This window comes from Anomalospiza imberbis, chromosome 4 (assembly GCF_031753505.1).
Source record: "Anomalospiza imberbis isolate Cuckoo-Finch-1a 21T00152 chromosome 4, ASM3175350v1, whole genome shotgun sequence".
Classification (NCBI taxonomy): domain Eukaryota; kingdom Metazoa; phylum Chordata; class Aves; order Passeriformes; family Viduidae; genus Anomalospiza; species Anomalospiza imberbis.
The window spans coordinates 62,743,892-62,757,496 of record NC_089684.1 but is presented as its reverse complement, the minus strand read 5'-3'; positions in this window follow the sequence as shown (position 1 = coordinate 62,757,496).

Here is a 13,605-nt window from a genome sequence, read left to right as displayed (position 1 = left end):
GCGGTGACCTTTCATCTCTCCAAAGTGTCTTGCTGATCTGGTGCAATTCTGTTGTGACCTCTTCACTCTCTTCCCTACCACAAGTGCCCTCTGGCCGGCTCGGAGCTCCCTGAGTTGCTCGCAGTGAATATACTGGGAGGCCGGCTGAGTTGCAGGGAGTGCTGACACTTGGCCAGTGTCTTTCACAGCTTTGCAAATATGCTTGCTGTGTAGTAGCATGTAATAGGCAGCAGTGATTAAATTATTCATTGCAGCAACAGTCTTTCTGATGGATGTTAAAACGTAAGAGTTTAAATAAGAAAACCACAGATTTACTTTTAAGCAGATAAAACCCACATCTGTGCTTATTTAACTGAATGCTAGCTAAGCATGAAACCAGTTACTTTGTTTAAATCCTTTCTCTTTTACTCTCTTTGAGAATTTTGAGCTAGATTATGCACCATAAAAGTTACTGACAGAGCAGAATTAATCTGTGTTGGATAACAGTGGTTAAATCTCTCATGATTATAATCGTTCGTTCTTAAACTCAAACTGAAGTCTGTTCAAAGTGAAAGGTACTTGCATAGGCAGGATTACATCAGCATTTCTGAGTTCTCACATTTATGAAGAATGATGAAAATTAATATTTAGCCAAAAAGATAGTGATTCTGTTTACTAAGATTTTTGCAGTGTTTATATAGTCCTTACAAATCATAATTATTGAGATTTTTCTTTTTCTTTCTTTCTCTTTCTTTCTTTCTTTTTTCTTTTTTTTTCTTTCTTTCTTTCTTTCTTTCTTTCTTTCTTTCTTTCTTTCTTTCTTTCTTTCTTTTCTTTTCTTTCTTTTTCTCTTTTCTTTCATTTTTCTTTCTTTCTTTAGAATTTTTCATGGAAGGCTATTTACAGACTGGGTTTTTTTCCCAGATGTTGACAAAAAATCTAACCACTCATAATCATGCAGAAATGACAGATAGAATATGCTTAAAATCAGAAAGAAAAATCAGTGAAAGGACTTCCAAAACTCAAGTGAATTTTTATGAGGGGAGGCATATTTTTGTTAAATTTGTTTCATATGCAACTGCTAACTTTCCTGGATTTGCAGGGATATAAATGAGTGTTGTACCCAGCCCCACTATTTTATAGATTTATTTTTAATTAAACTATTGTTCATGTTCTCTAAATGCAAAGTAAACTATAGAAAAAAATTAAGGTAAGCTTTCACAAATTCCTATAAAAATAGAGGGAAATTATGAGTCATTAGTACATATTCTACATAAAGAGATACAATGAGACATTTAGGAGAGATAATTAAACTGGACTTTATTTAAATGAAATGTATGAGACCCAGGTAACACTGCCAAAGAAAGAAAAATATGTTCATTGTCACTGAAAATATTAAATGTGTACAGTTGATGTGTGTATAGATTAATTAGCAGAGAACAGCACAGTTACTCTGGGAAATAATTTAGAGGGGTTTTTTTAATATATAATGTTTCCAAGGTGGCTATCAGTATTGAACACACTGAAGGTGTCAAAGTGCTTTGTAAATTATCCCTATGAGGTAAAAAGAAGTGCAATGACCTGTTCAGTCACCCAGGCAAACCACTAAAAAAATTAATCTTTCCAGATTTGGTTCATTAGACCATAGTTTTGCATTTCTTTATGTTATTTTTAGTATATTCTGGGTTCACATCAAGATTTGTCTTTAAATATGTGGCAATAATTTCTGCTCTCTTTGGTGGATTGCTGAAAAGTCAAAGAACTCTTTCTGAAGCCTTTAAAACAGGTTTGTATTCCAGACAACTACATATACAAACAAAATCTTGTGTCATGAAATTTGATGGGTAACAGTAAAGTATACTAAACTGTTATAGATATATTGAAATACAGATGTTTTTAAGCTTGTGCTCTCACTTACTTCTGTCAGATATCCTTTATATACCAAACTGAGTACATAGGCTTTGTAAAATCATTTTGCCTCAACGTACTCTTGAGGACTTCTTGACCTAATGTGATTTTTCATTTCTATGCTCTACATTTTTTACTGTTTTTTTTAGGATGCTACAAATAATTTTTCTGTGAATTAAAGTTCTCTTTCATTTTTGAATGAAAATCACAAAAGTATAAAATCTTTTGTCTAATGTTCTTCGTGCATCCTGTGCAGCTTTAATTTATTTTTAATATAGTTCAGGAGATCATAGAAGATGTGGCATGTCTTCATGATTGTACTGTGTCAGCTGCCTGTTGAGCAGAAGATAAAATACTCAAGCAAGATGGTAACTCTGAGCAGTTCTGAAGAAGAACCTTTGATATTACAATTCAAGCACTGTTATCAATAACTGGATGCTGTGCAGCTCTATTCCTTTCTGTAAGTTAATGCCAATATATGTTATTGACTATATCTAAAATGAAATTTATAAATCTACACATATACTCACTTAGCTGGGAGCTTTAATGTTTCTGTCTGCTTTTTCAAAACAATTACTGCTCTCCGGCAGAAAAAAGAGTAATATTTGTATAGAAAACAGTTGTTCTATATTAAGGAAGTAAATATGATGGCAATGAAAATAATTTAGAATGGGATCAAGCTGTTGATTGCTTATTGGACTGGCTATTTGGCTTTATTCTGCAATGTTTAAAACTACTTTACTGGGTATTTTATAATGTTAGGCTTGTCATTTCTTTTCGTATGAAAAGTGCAGCATTAGAATCCTTAGAGGTCATGTTGCTATAAACCTGCTGTACAGTGGAGAAGCAGACAAAGTTTTCCCTTAATTCATTGTTTGACCCTGTCAGAGACATGACTATTCACTGAAAAAAAGTAAGGGCTATTCACCTGCTACCATCAACTGTTAATGGTGAGCAAGAGAAAGTATGAAGAAGTGAAGTTCCTTGTGCCTTTCCCTGAACTGCATTAAAGCATAAACTTATATATCCATGCCTATATTGCACAGGTCTAGTGAACAGCTTTGTTATTTAGCCAAAATAGCAATTAGAAGCTGAGGAAGGCCCTGGTTCTATCACCCTAAAACAAGATCATTTTAGAACCAATAGGAGTAGCCAAATAAATTTAGGCTGTTAAGCACTGGTACACACCTCATCAGCTTTGCTTCTAAAATATTTTGCACTGCTCTCTGAACTGTCCAAAATAAGAATGAAGGTGTTGTAGCCACCCTTCTTGTGACGAAGATTACATAGCCTGACATCGAAATAATCTGATCTTCTGTTGTCTCACTTGCACTTTTTGCTGTGCAGAGGTAGCCATACTTTTATGTCTGCTTTAGCTGTTTTGCAAAGTTTCTTGGTGATTATTCTTTGCATAATTACATTTTTAGTGTCATTTATAAGAATAATAGGTACTGTACAGAGTGGGTTTTTATGACCTACAATATATCTAGAGAAAGAGAGGTACTGATAAGTTTCTACATTTTTCATCTTCTGATAGAAACCTGACATATCTTCTAGTTCGTTCATTCTGTGAGATGATTAAAAGTTGCTCTTTAACAAACTAAACCTCATCCAGGGCTCAGCAGGAAATAACTGCAATCTAAGCACATTAAAGAACAGACAGGGCAAGCCAAAGTATACCTCTTTCTTTCTCTCTTAAGATCATGGGGAAAAGAGAAAACCAGTCAAATATTGTCATCAAACTGCAGCCTGCAGCAGCTGGCTATGGGTAAGGATATAGAAAACCTAATCCAAAGCACACAGAAGTCAATGGAAGCACTTTGACTAAATAAGCTGTGTATTAGGCACCTAGTGAGTGAATGATGTTTAAAGCATTCATGTAGATCTTAAGCAGATGAGTGAAGAAGAAAATTATGTGCATTTGAATCAAAATAAATGCCATTAAAACACTGACCCCAGAGATCATCTTTATGACTCAGAATAAATTGTCATTCTTGGGCACCGAGTCCTATCCTCTGTTAGTACAAAAAGTCCTGTTGCATGAAAAGCATATCTTTAAAATATGTGGTTTTATATATTTGTGAAATTCTCATGTTGATACTAATCTTAAAGTATTATAAACATCTGCAGGCTCTTTTTACCCATTCATATGTTTACAGAGTGAATTTCTCTCATCTTAGGATTGTTTTTTTTTCTGCAAAATAATACAAGATTTTTCAATTTTGTTTCATGATCTAAGTTCTGCATTCCTGATATTGTGCTGATGAATTTCCTCTTCACATCCCTCCATTCCATTTTTAATGATGTTTTCAGTGAATCCTTGTTTAATATGAAGGACACAAATGGCTTATGATTTTCATCATGAAGATGTACTCTACCTCATGTAGTAATGTTAAATAACTTTTTATTTAACCCAGAAATATTATGTTTAATTCTCTGTATTAGCTACATTGTGTTTTAATGATTAGTAGTCCTTCTTTAGTAGATTGGCTGCATCTTTCTTTTCTCTGTCATTTTCAGCTGATAAACTCACAGTTTATAGCTGAAAATCTAGTTACATTGCTCTTTGTACTATTAAATGTAATCACATTTCTACTGTAGAAGTCATCAAGTCATTTGATTCTTCTTGTTTGTTTTTATAATTTTGATTTTTCTCAGACTTGTTTTACCAGCAAATTTCAGCAGCGTGCTCTGAGGTTTTATGATCTAGTTTTTAACTTAAATATCAGAAAGCTCTATGGCAAGACAACCCATAATGAACCCCTTAGAAGCTCCATCTAATCATGGAAACACCTAACACAGCCTGTTGTCCTCTCCTGATTAGTCAATTTTTTTGTCTTCTCTGTCTTAAGTAATTATTTTCATAACAGATTGTGTCAAAAACTCTTTTGAAGTCCAGATATGTGAGATTTCTTGCCTTGAATAGAAGATAAATTGTTAAAGATATTGATATATGGTAGTATCTTCTCTGGAATATGTTTGGATATTAAGTTTGCTTTTTTTTTCTGTTCTCTGTACCTCTGTACTTCTTTTATCAAGAATAGTGTGGCCAGCAGACCAGCGAAGTGACTGTCCCTCTGTACTTGTCACTGATGAGGCCACACCTTGTGTACTGTATCCAGTTCTGGGACCTTCAGTACATGAAAGACACTGAGGGGCTGGAGCATTTCTGGAGAGGGGAAATGGAGCTGGGGAAGGGTCTAGAGGGTAAATCATATGAGGAGTGGCTGAGAGAGAGCACAGGACTGGGGTTGTTTAGCCTGTAGAAATGAAGGCTTGCAGGGACCTTACTGCTCTCTACAACTGCCTGAAGGAAGGTTTCAGCTAGGTCGGGTTCAGCCTCTTCTCCCAGGCAGCCAGCAACCGGGCAAGAGGGCGCACAGTCAAGATGTTCTAGTAGAGGTTCAGGCTGGACATCAGAAATGGTTGTTAAATGCTGGAATGGACTGCCCAGGAATCTGTTGGAGTCACCCTTCATGGAGGTGTTCAAGAAATGGTTGGATATGACATTTAGAACCATGGTCTAGTTGACAAGGTGGTGATCAGTCAAAGGTTGGACTTGATCTCAGAGGTCTTTTCCAACCTAAATGATTCTGTGATTTGATACAATTACTCATTCTAAGCATCAAAAATTATTCTGAAACTTTGCATTCTAAACCCATCAAAAATCTTATTGAAACATTATTTATTTCCTCTCTTCTCTGTTGAATCCCGGGGTTGGTTTCAGATTAGGGATTATAATGTATGTTAGTTAGCCGGTTCCGGGTACCCCTTTGTACACCCCTGTTACCCCCGCAGTATTCCACTCTGGGTCAACTCCAGTAACCACCCCCCATTCTTTCCTGAGACTTCCCTGTCAGTTACCCCAGCCCTGCAACGCCATTCACCCCAGAGCCCCGTGTCCACCCCTGTCATGTCCCCGTTGGTCACCCCAGTCCACGTCACTCCCTCGTAGCCTGCCCCCATTGGGCAAGGGGGGTTTGTGCCTCCCTCGGCCCGCCCCTATAAAACCCCACTCCTTCCTTTGTTTGCCGCCATTTTGCCCACGCGGAGCTGGAGAGTGAGTCGCACCTCTCCATCGCAGCTCCACGCAACAATAAAAAGTTCTCCAGCCAACCACGCGGACAGAGTGGACAATTCCTTCCTTCTTTGCCTGGTCCCTCGCGTGCGGTAGCAGAACGCCACAGCACCCGGACCGCGCGGCGCCCCGTGTCCTGCTGAGAAACAGCGCCTTTAGCCGGGCTCTCTGGAGCTGCACGGGACCAGGAAAAAGAACTTAACGTTGCACTTCTCTTTCCCTTTTGAAACTGATATTCTTACTAAAAATTCTTGTTCTAGTCTCTTCAGATATATGCATTAATTTCTTCAGAATTCTGCAGTGAAGATTATCTGGACTATTGGCTTAGAATATGTTGTAGTCATTGAATTAATTGTATTTCAGATGTGATAATTTTTCCTCTATGACTTTGCTTTCATCGATCACTTTGCTCATTTCAACATCACAATCCTTGTTGGGACATGAAACAATGTACACAATTTATTTGGGTATCTCTGGGTAAATAATTATAATTTTACTTATCTTTGTGCTTATTGCACATTCTGCAAAAGTGGAGCCAATGCTTTTTTAGTAATTTTTGCATACGAGCTAAAGGTATACATTTGACACTTTATCAAAGAGTACAAGGTGTGTAAACACTGTGAACAAATCTGCCTATTTTGCTACTGTATGTTTTTTTCTGTCTTGTTTATATATTACCTATATATCATCTACATGATCTTCTGAAAATTCATTATTTTGCATGTCTGAATGCTTTATATTAGAAGAATGGCATGGAAAGTGAGGATAAGTAGGTCATTCCAGAATAAAGGAAGCCATACCTAACCAGAAGGAACTTGGAATTTTCAAAGAGTTGAATAATACACAGCTAGATAAAAAAAATAAGTTAAAATACTCTGAAAACATGGATTTGGCACTTACAAGGCCAGACGTATCCAAAATGTCAATAGTCAATCCAAATACCAGTTGCCAGGTGTTATCAAGCTGAATATACAGAAAGTTTTTATATATATATATATATATATATATATAATAAAGTCCTTGATGAACAACATTCTATGAAGAGTCTTGTATTGAATACCTCAGAGAAGTTTGGAGAGATAGATTAGTATGAAAATATTAGAAATAGAATAATAGAGAAGTGAAGATAGGAAGTGTTTAGGTTTGTTTTAAATTTTGTGAACAAATACAATTAAAAATTTATAAGGGAGAAATGAGAAAAAACATATTTCAGAAAGTTGATGAAGTTCCAATTTTAATGCATCAGCACAGCTACTTCTTAAGTTACAATAACTTTATTTATTAACTTTTGTTTTTCTTTTAAAATAATTTTAGCATTTTTGTACTAAATGTTGGTGTTTTTTTCCAGGGGGCACTGAATGACTCATAGTGTAAGGAGGATATATTTAATTTACTGCAGTTTCAAAAAGTTTATGAACACAAAGTATTGATGAGAAAACTTTTATAGATTTTTAGTTTTCATCTTGTGTTATTCTTAGAAGAAGTTATTAACTTAACTTGGTATTATTATTCATCAGAAAGTTATAAGTAAGAATGACAGCTATTATGACTTCATGACACTTCAAATAATATATTCTCTTTCTTTGCTTACTTATTGCTTTACTGAGTTTTAGCATATAACTTCTTTACAAGTCCACATCTATATTTAAATTTTTGAAAAAAGTCAGACTGATCCAATGATATCTGATAATGAAGCTAGATTTACCCATGATTAAATTTTATAGGCAAACTTATTTAAATATTTTCAGTATTTTTACACATTTCACTATGAACTTGAGCTTTTAAGAAGCTAGTTTTTGGGAGTTTTTTGTCTGAATATAAAACTCTATCCATCCAAATTTGTTGAAATTGCAATGCACTAAAATACTACATTTACACAAGAGTGGTAAGGACTTGACATTTTTAGAGAATAAGTTCCTCAAATATTTTATTCACATTTTATGTAGCCCAACATGTGCTTAACTAATATTCTATTGACAGTTGCATCTCTTTGTCCAGAAACTACAATACTCTTGTATTATGTGACCTCTTCTGGGACATAACAATGGTAGCAAGAAGCTTCCATGTTTGAACACAGAGGAATGAAAGTTAGATCTGAAAGACAGAGAGAAAAAGATGAAGAAATGCTATTGACTGTTCCAGGTATCAGCGATGTCAAAAAATAGCTGTGAAATTTGCTATAAAATTATCCCATTAATTCTCTCTCTAAACAATTGTAACATTGTATATATTTATTTCAAATTGCAAATATTTTTACTAATGACCAACCACATAAGTATCAATAAGAAAATGTATAACTTTTGCTGTTTTTTCAGGGTTTTTTTAATTTCAGTTTTGCCTGGGAAATAACCTAGCAAAAAATGCAAGAGAAATATTAATTTTGCCAAATATTAAAACTGTAATCAATATAGCCCTCAGAAGTCAGAAAATATCAGAATACTTTCAGCATACCCTTACTTCAGTGGTTACAATCTAATGACATGTTCATGCATTATTTCTGCACTGAATTTCAATTTGGAATAAAATAAATAAAATAAAATAAAATAATAAAATAAAATAAAATAAAATAAAATAAAATAAAATAAGAAAAAAGAAAATAAGAAAGGAAGAAAAGAAAGAAAAAGAAAGAAAGAAATAAAGAAAGAAAGAAAAGAAGGAAAGAGCAAATGAAAAATTCAAATAAAGAAAACAATTGAATACAATAATACCTTTTTTATTTAATTACACAGAAGAAATATATAAAGTTGGATTTACTAAGAAACTTTTTCTTCGTGTTCAGTATTTGTCTCACGGTCTTATTACCCACTGTTACAACAGAATCCAGCACACAGAATTATCGAATGGTGTTTTTTATGGTGTATATCACTGCATTATGTAAAAAAATTTAAAACTTCATTTAATTTGTGGAAAATTGTATTATACTGTGGGCTATCATGATTCCAGTATTAAAAATGGGAAGGTACTACAGAGATTACAGAGGTGAAGTAAAAAATATCCATAGGTAGTATATCTAATTTGAGTCTTTAAGATCCATATTTTTGAGGAGTGTTTAGAATTACATACTTTTACATATCCAAGCCAAACTCTCAGTGACATAAAGTATGTCTGGAAATGTTCACTCTTCAGTGAAACAGTCTCATGATTTCAGGTAAGAACTCAGATATGGTAAAATCATTATCAAAATGTTTTGTTCTTTGATATCATGGGGGAATTGTATCTGTAAGTGGATGTCAGTATCCAGCTTTAAAACAAAACATTTGAACACTATAAAACCCTGGATTTCGCCTTGATTTAACATCAGAGAAGGTCAGTTCAGTACAAGGCAGCAAGTAGGGATCTTGAGGAGAAGAATATGGCTCTAATGAAAGACTATGTCAGACTTCACAAGTACCAGTGCTTGTACAGGAACTAAGATTACACCTATAGCTTAATGTCATAATTTTCTAGCTATGAAATGATCAGTTAATTTTTTGACCCTAAAAATATCCTTTTAACATATTTTTGTGGCATATAGTAATTTCTATTGCAGACAGAGAACAGCACAGATCCCTGTCTCTACAAAAGGAAATGTACTTAGGTATGCAACACTTTGGAGAAGAAGGAGCCAGGGTGTGGGGAAAAACTCTTGAATAAGCATAAGTGGGAGATGCACAGATGGTAGAAGCTCCCAAATGTTCTATGATTCTCTCTGGGCATCTTTTGCTATATAAGTGTGATAACATTTGTTAGAAGGCATGATTAAGGCTTTGTAGGCTTCACAGATGGAATGTAATTTAGTGGAAAGACTTGAAAGAAAGAAGATTCAGACATGAAATGTATTCCATGAAAGGAAGGGGTCAGGTCAGAGAGGCAACAGAGATACAATAACTAAATATTGTTCCATAAACTTTTCTGTGAAAGAAAAGACAGGAATAAGTTTCCTTCACCCAGGGATATCTCTGGTTTTCTCAAATGAATATATAACATAAAACATATTAGCAGTTCAGAAAAATAATTTAAAGTTATATATTCAATGAAATAGTGTATTAGGTTACAACAAAACTTCCACCCTTGCAACTTCCAGCAAGCCTCATGTCCACTATGCTGTATGTGTCTGGTAGGAAAGAAAGCACCTTGATGAAATAGGTCAGGAAACTTCAGAATGGAAATAAACTATTTCTCTTGACTTCCACTTGAGGGAAATGGAAGAAAGTCATACCAGAAAAATTGGTTTACCTTGACCCCATTTCAAAGATTCCTGCATAACATATAGAGATATGCTTGTATGTGTATATTTGAATATATATATATATATATATATATATATATGATCACTTGATTATAGCAAGAAAATATTTGACAAATAGCTGCTGCTTTATAATTTCATAAAACTCAAGAATTGCCAATACGACGTCAGAATTATTTATCAACAATATGCAGAATATGATCAATTTTCCCAGATTCATCAATAGAAAGACTTGGAGTAAATAATTCATGTTGATTTTTTTCCCTTTTATATGTACTTCAACAGCAGAAATAGGTTTTAGAAAATACTTTTGGTTTTCATAAAAAAGGATTAGATGCCAATTAAATGAGTGTAGAAGAATGCAAACATCATTCATGCTAGAAATTTAAGGTCTGAGATGGAGAACAGCCCATGTAGTAGTTTTCTCCCTACACATGTGCTCTCATCATAACCATTCAAGGCTCCTGTCACTTTGACTTGTTAATTCAAATAAATAAAAAGAACTCTGGGCCAAAGTGAGGACTAATCAATCATGAAATACTGTTTTAAAAGTCATATTTTACTGTCCATAAAGGGAAAACTTCTAAATATTCAGCTTGTGCCTTATAATTACAACAGAAATATTTCTTTTAGTGAATCATCATTAAATCTGGTTGTAAGCTGGGCAGAGACAAAAATATTCCCATCCTGTGGCTGGTTTTTTGGACCTTGAGATATAATTTTGAAGAAAAGAACATACCTTTCTAAAATTGAGGGCATATTTCAATTTTAAAGAGGAATGTCGGAGAGCCAAACTCTCATATTTGATGTACAAGTATATTGTGGCCAAAATCTCACTTGCTGGTAGTCTGTTCTTGATAAGGTGTTTAGTTTTACTGGCTGGCTTTCTTCAGTGTTTTGTTTCCCAGAGCTGTCTCTCCTTCATAAAAATATTTATGTGCCAATTTAAGGCATTCTAAAGTCAATCAGTTGCAAATGTAAGCTTGTATTATGGGACTTTCCTCTACTTTAGTGTGGTTAATGACTGTGTTCCCATGACTTTTAAAAGGACTGGTGCCTCAGCACATTTTCAAAATTATGCCATTTGAAGACATTTCCATTTTTAATGCAGCTTAAATCTCATTTCCCTCAATATGTGCCCTCACTTAGTCTATTTTAAGGCTTCTCTGGAAAAAAATATATCTCAGCTGCTGATCCTGCTCTTAATGCCTTCCTAGTCTCAGTAAGAGCAGAAACCAACTGATGCCTCTTTCTGATACTCAGAGACAATATGCAGACACTGACTGCACTATCCTCCATTCCTGGCTGAAGAGCTCGGTCCTACCATTTCATATTATCTACACACACAGCTGCTGCTTTGTGTGTCTGCTAAAGCTTCATGCCTCTCTGTAGTCTCTATGACTTCACAGTCTCCCTGTAGGAACTTAGAGTGAGACTGGTAAAGACTAGCTTAATTGCAAGATACTGCAGATCCTAATTGGGAAAAAAAAGGTCACCTGAAATGATAGTACAGACACAGTCCTGGATGAGTGGAAGAAGGAAAAATAGAAAGGGTTATAAAGAAGGAGAGAAAAGAGGTGGAAGTTGTACTATCTGATTGTGTCCTTAACTTGCTGAGTCAGCAGGAGCCAAGAGCTCTGCAGGGGCATACTTAGCCTTCATGTTTCTCCACAGAAACCTCATCTGGCCAACTCAATTGCCAGCAATTGAGAAGCCATGCAGGAAGCTGTATCCAGCTATTCTCATCCAGTGTGAAGGTTACTGTGTTGTGGAGGCAGTGGTAGGAGAAATAAGAAAAACATTGCAAGACTATCCCTCTCACATACAGTAATGGAAAGCATCAAATATGGATTAAATTTGGGCTGTTCACTGCTGTAGTTGTTAGACAAATAAAGAATTAGACATTGCAAAGAAATGTAGCTTCTGTTTGAGAAAGACCCATCACCAGGCAAATTTTTGAAGAAAAATAATCCTAAAGAAAAATTATGAAGGAAATTCAATAACCATATTTTACTGTAGGATTTGTGTTTGAATTTCACAATCAAACACTTTTAATTGTATTTTTCTATCAGGTTATCCGAGATAAATGTCATGGAGCCCTACTTGGCCTTTACAAGGACATCTAAATTCAACCTCCATTTGAAAGGCCTAGAAAAATTAAATGCCTTCTCTGGGCCTGTTAACTTGTAATGTTCATTCAGATGCAGGTACTTAATGAGATATAAGCCAGAGACAAATACCATCATTGCATAAAAGAATCTAGTAAGTTATATGGGGAATGCTCCAGAAGAATGCATCAGCCACTGGTTAATGTGCTGTTAAACAGTAATTGCACTTTAGCCCTGCAGATCAATGTTTCCCAATGAGCAGGGTTGCTCTCTCTAGAGTGATGTGCCAGTATTAAAGGTAAAGCACAGAACAGAGTACAGTCCAATGAATGTATTAACTGAGGCTGTGTGCCCAGAGTGGCATTGCCAGCGGTAGAAAACTGAAGTAAAGAAGATGGTCAAGTACAGCAGTATGAAAAAAGGAGAAATGGTGGAGATGACAACACAGTATCCAGGAAAGCTTGGTACCAGTGATTTGTCTTTCTGCTCACAGCAAAATAGGTTAAATGAGCCAACAATCCCTTGCCATATAACGCATTTTCCTGATGCTAGTTGTAGTTTGGTGTTGGCACATCCAGGAGAGCTGAGTTACACTTAGGCGACTTGGTAGTGCATTATGGATGAGGTCTTCACATGGTGTAAGCAGTTTACAAGGGCATCAGTATTCAGCTTGCAGTACAGAATGAGTGATCAGTCAGATTCAAAATTACCAGTCCTCTGTGTTTTATGTGAAGTATTTGAGTTTCAGGAGGAGAATTTAAATTTTAATTTCAGATTAATTTTTTCTTTCACTGATTAAACCTAGTTTTCTATAAGCCTTGCAAAGCTTTGACAACTGGGCATGAAAAAGTTTCCCAGGAGCAAATTAGTTAGTTGTTTATAAGAACACTTACCACCCCATGAGTTTTCTAAATCATCGGTTCCCAGCCAATAAGTCTGGAGATAGGTGTCACATCACCAGTGAAGCAGAGAGCAGAACAGAAACTAATAAACTTCCCTTAAGAATAACACAATATACTTCATTCTATTAATGAGCAGTTGAAGTTAGATATCAACTTTTTCATCTATCTTACATCTATTAAACTGGTACTTGGGGAAGATTTCTACTAGCCTCAGTTAACTTTTAAATTTAAAAATGTTTACATAAAGCTTTTTTTTTTTTTCAGAAAGGCTAAAGAAATGGACTATTAACTAAATCCTTCCTAACAATGTAGAAGTACCAATGAATTTTAAGTCAAGTTACAGTGAGTACTGAAGAAAATGTTACAGAAGTTGACTTGCTGCTAAAACCAAGCAGCAAAAGTAAA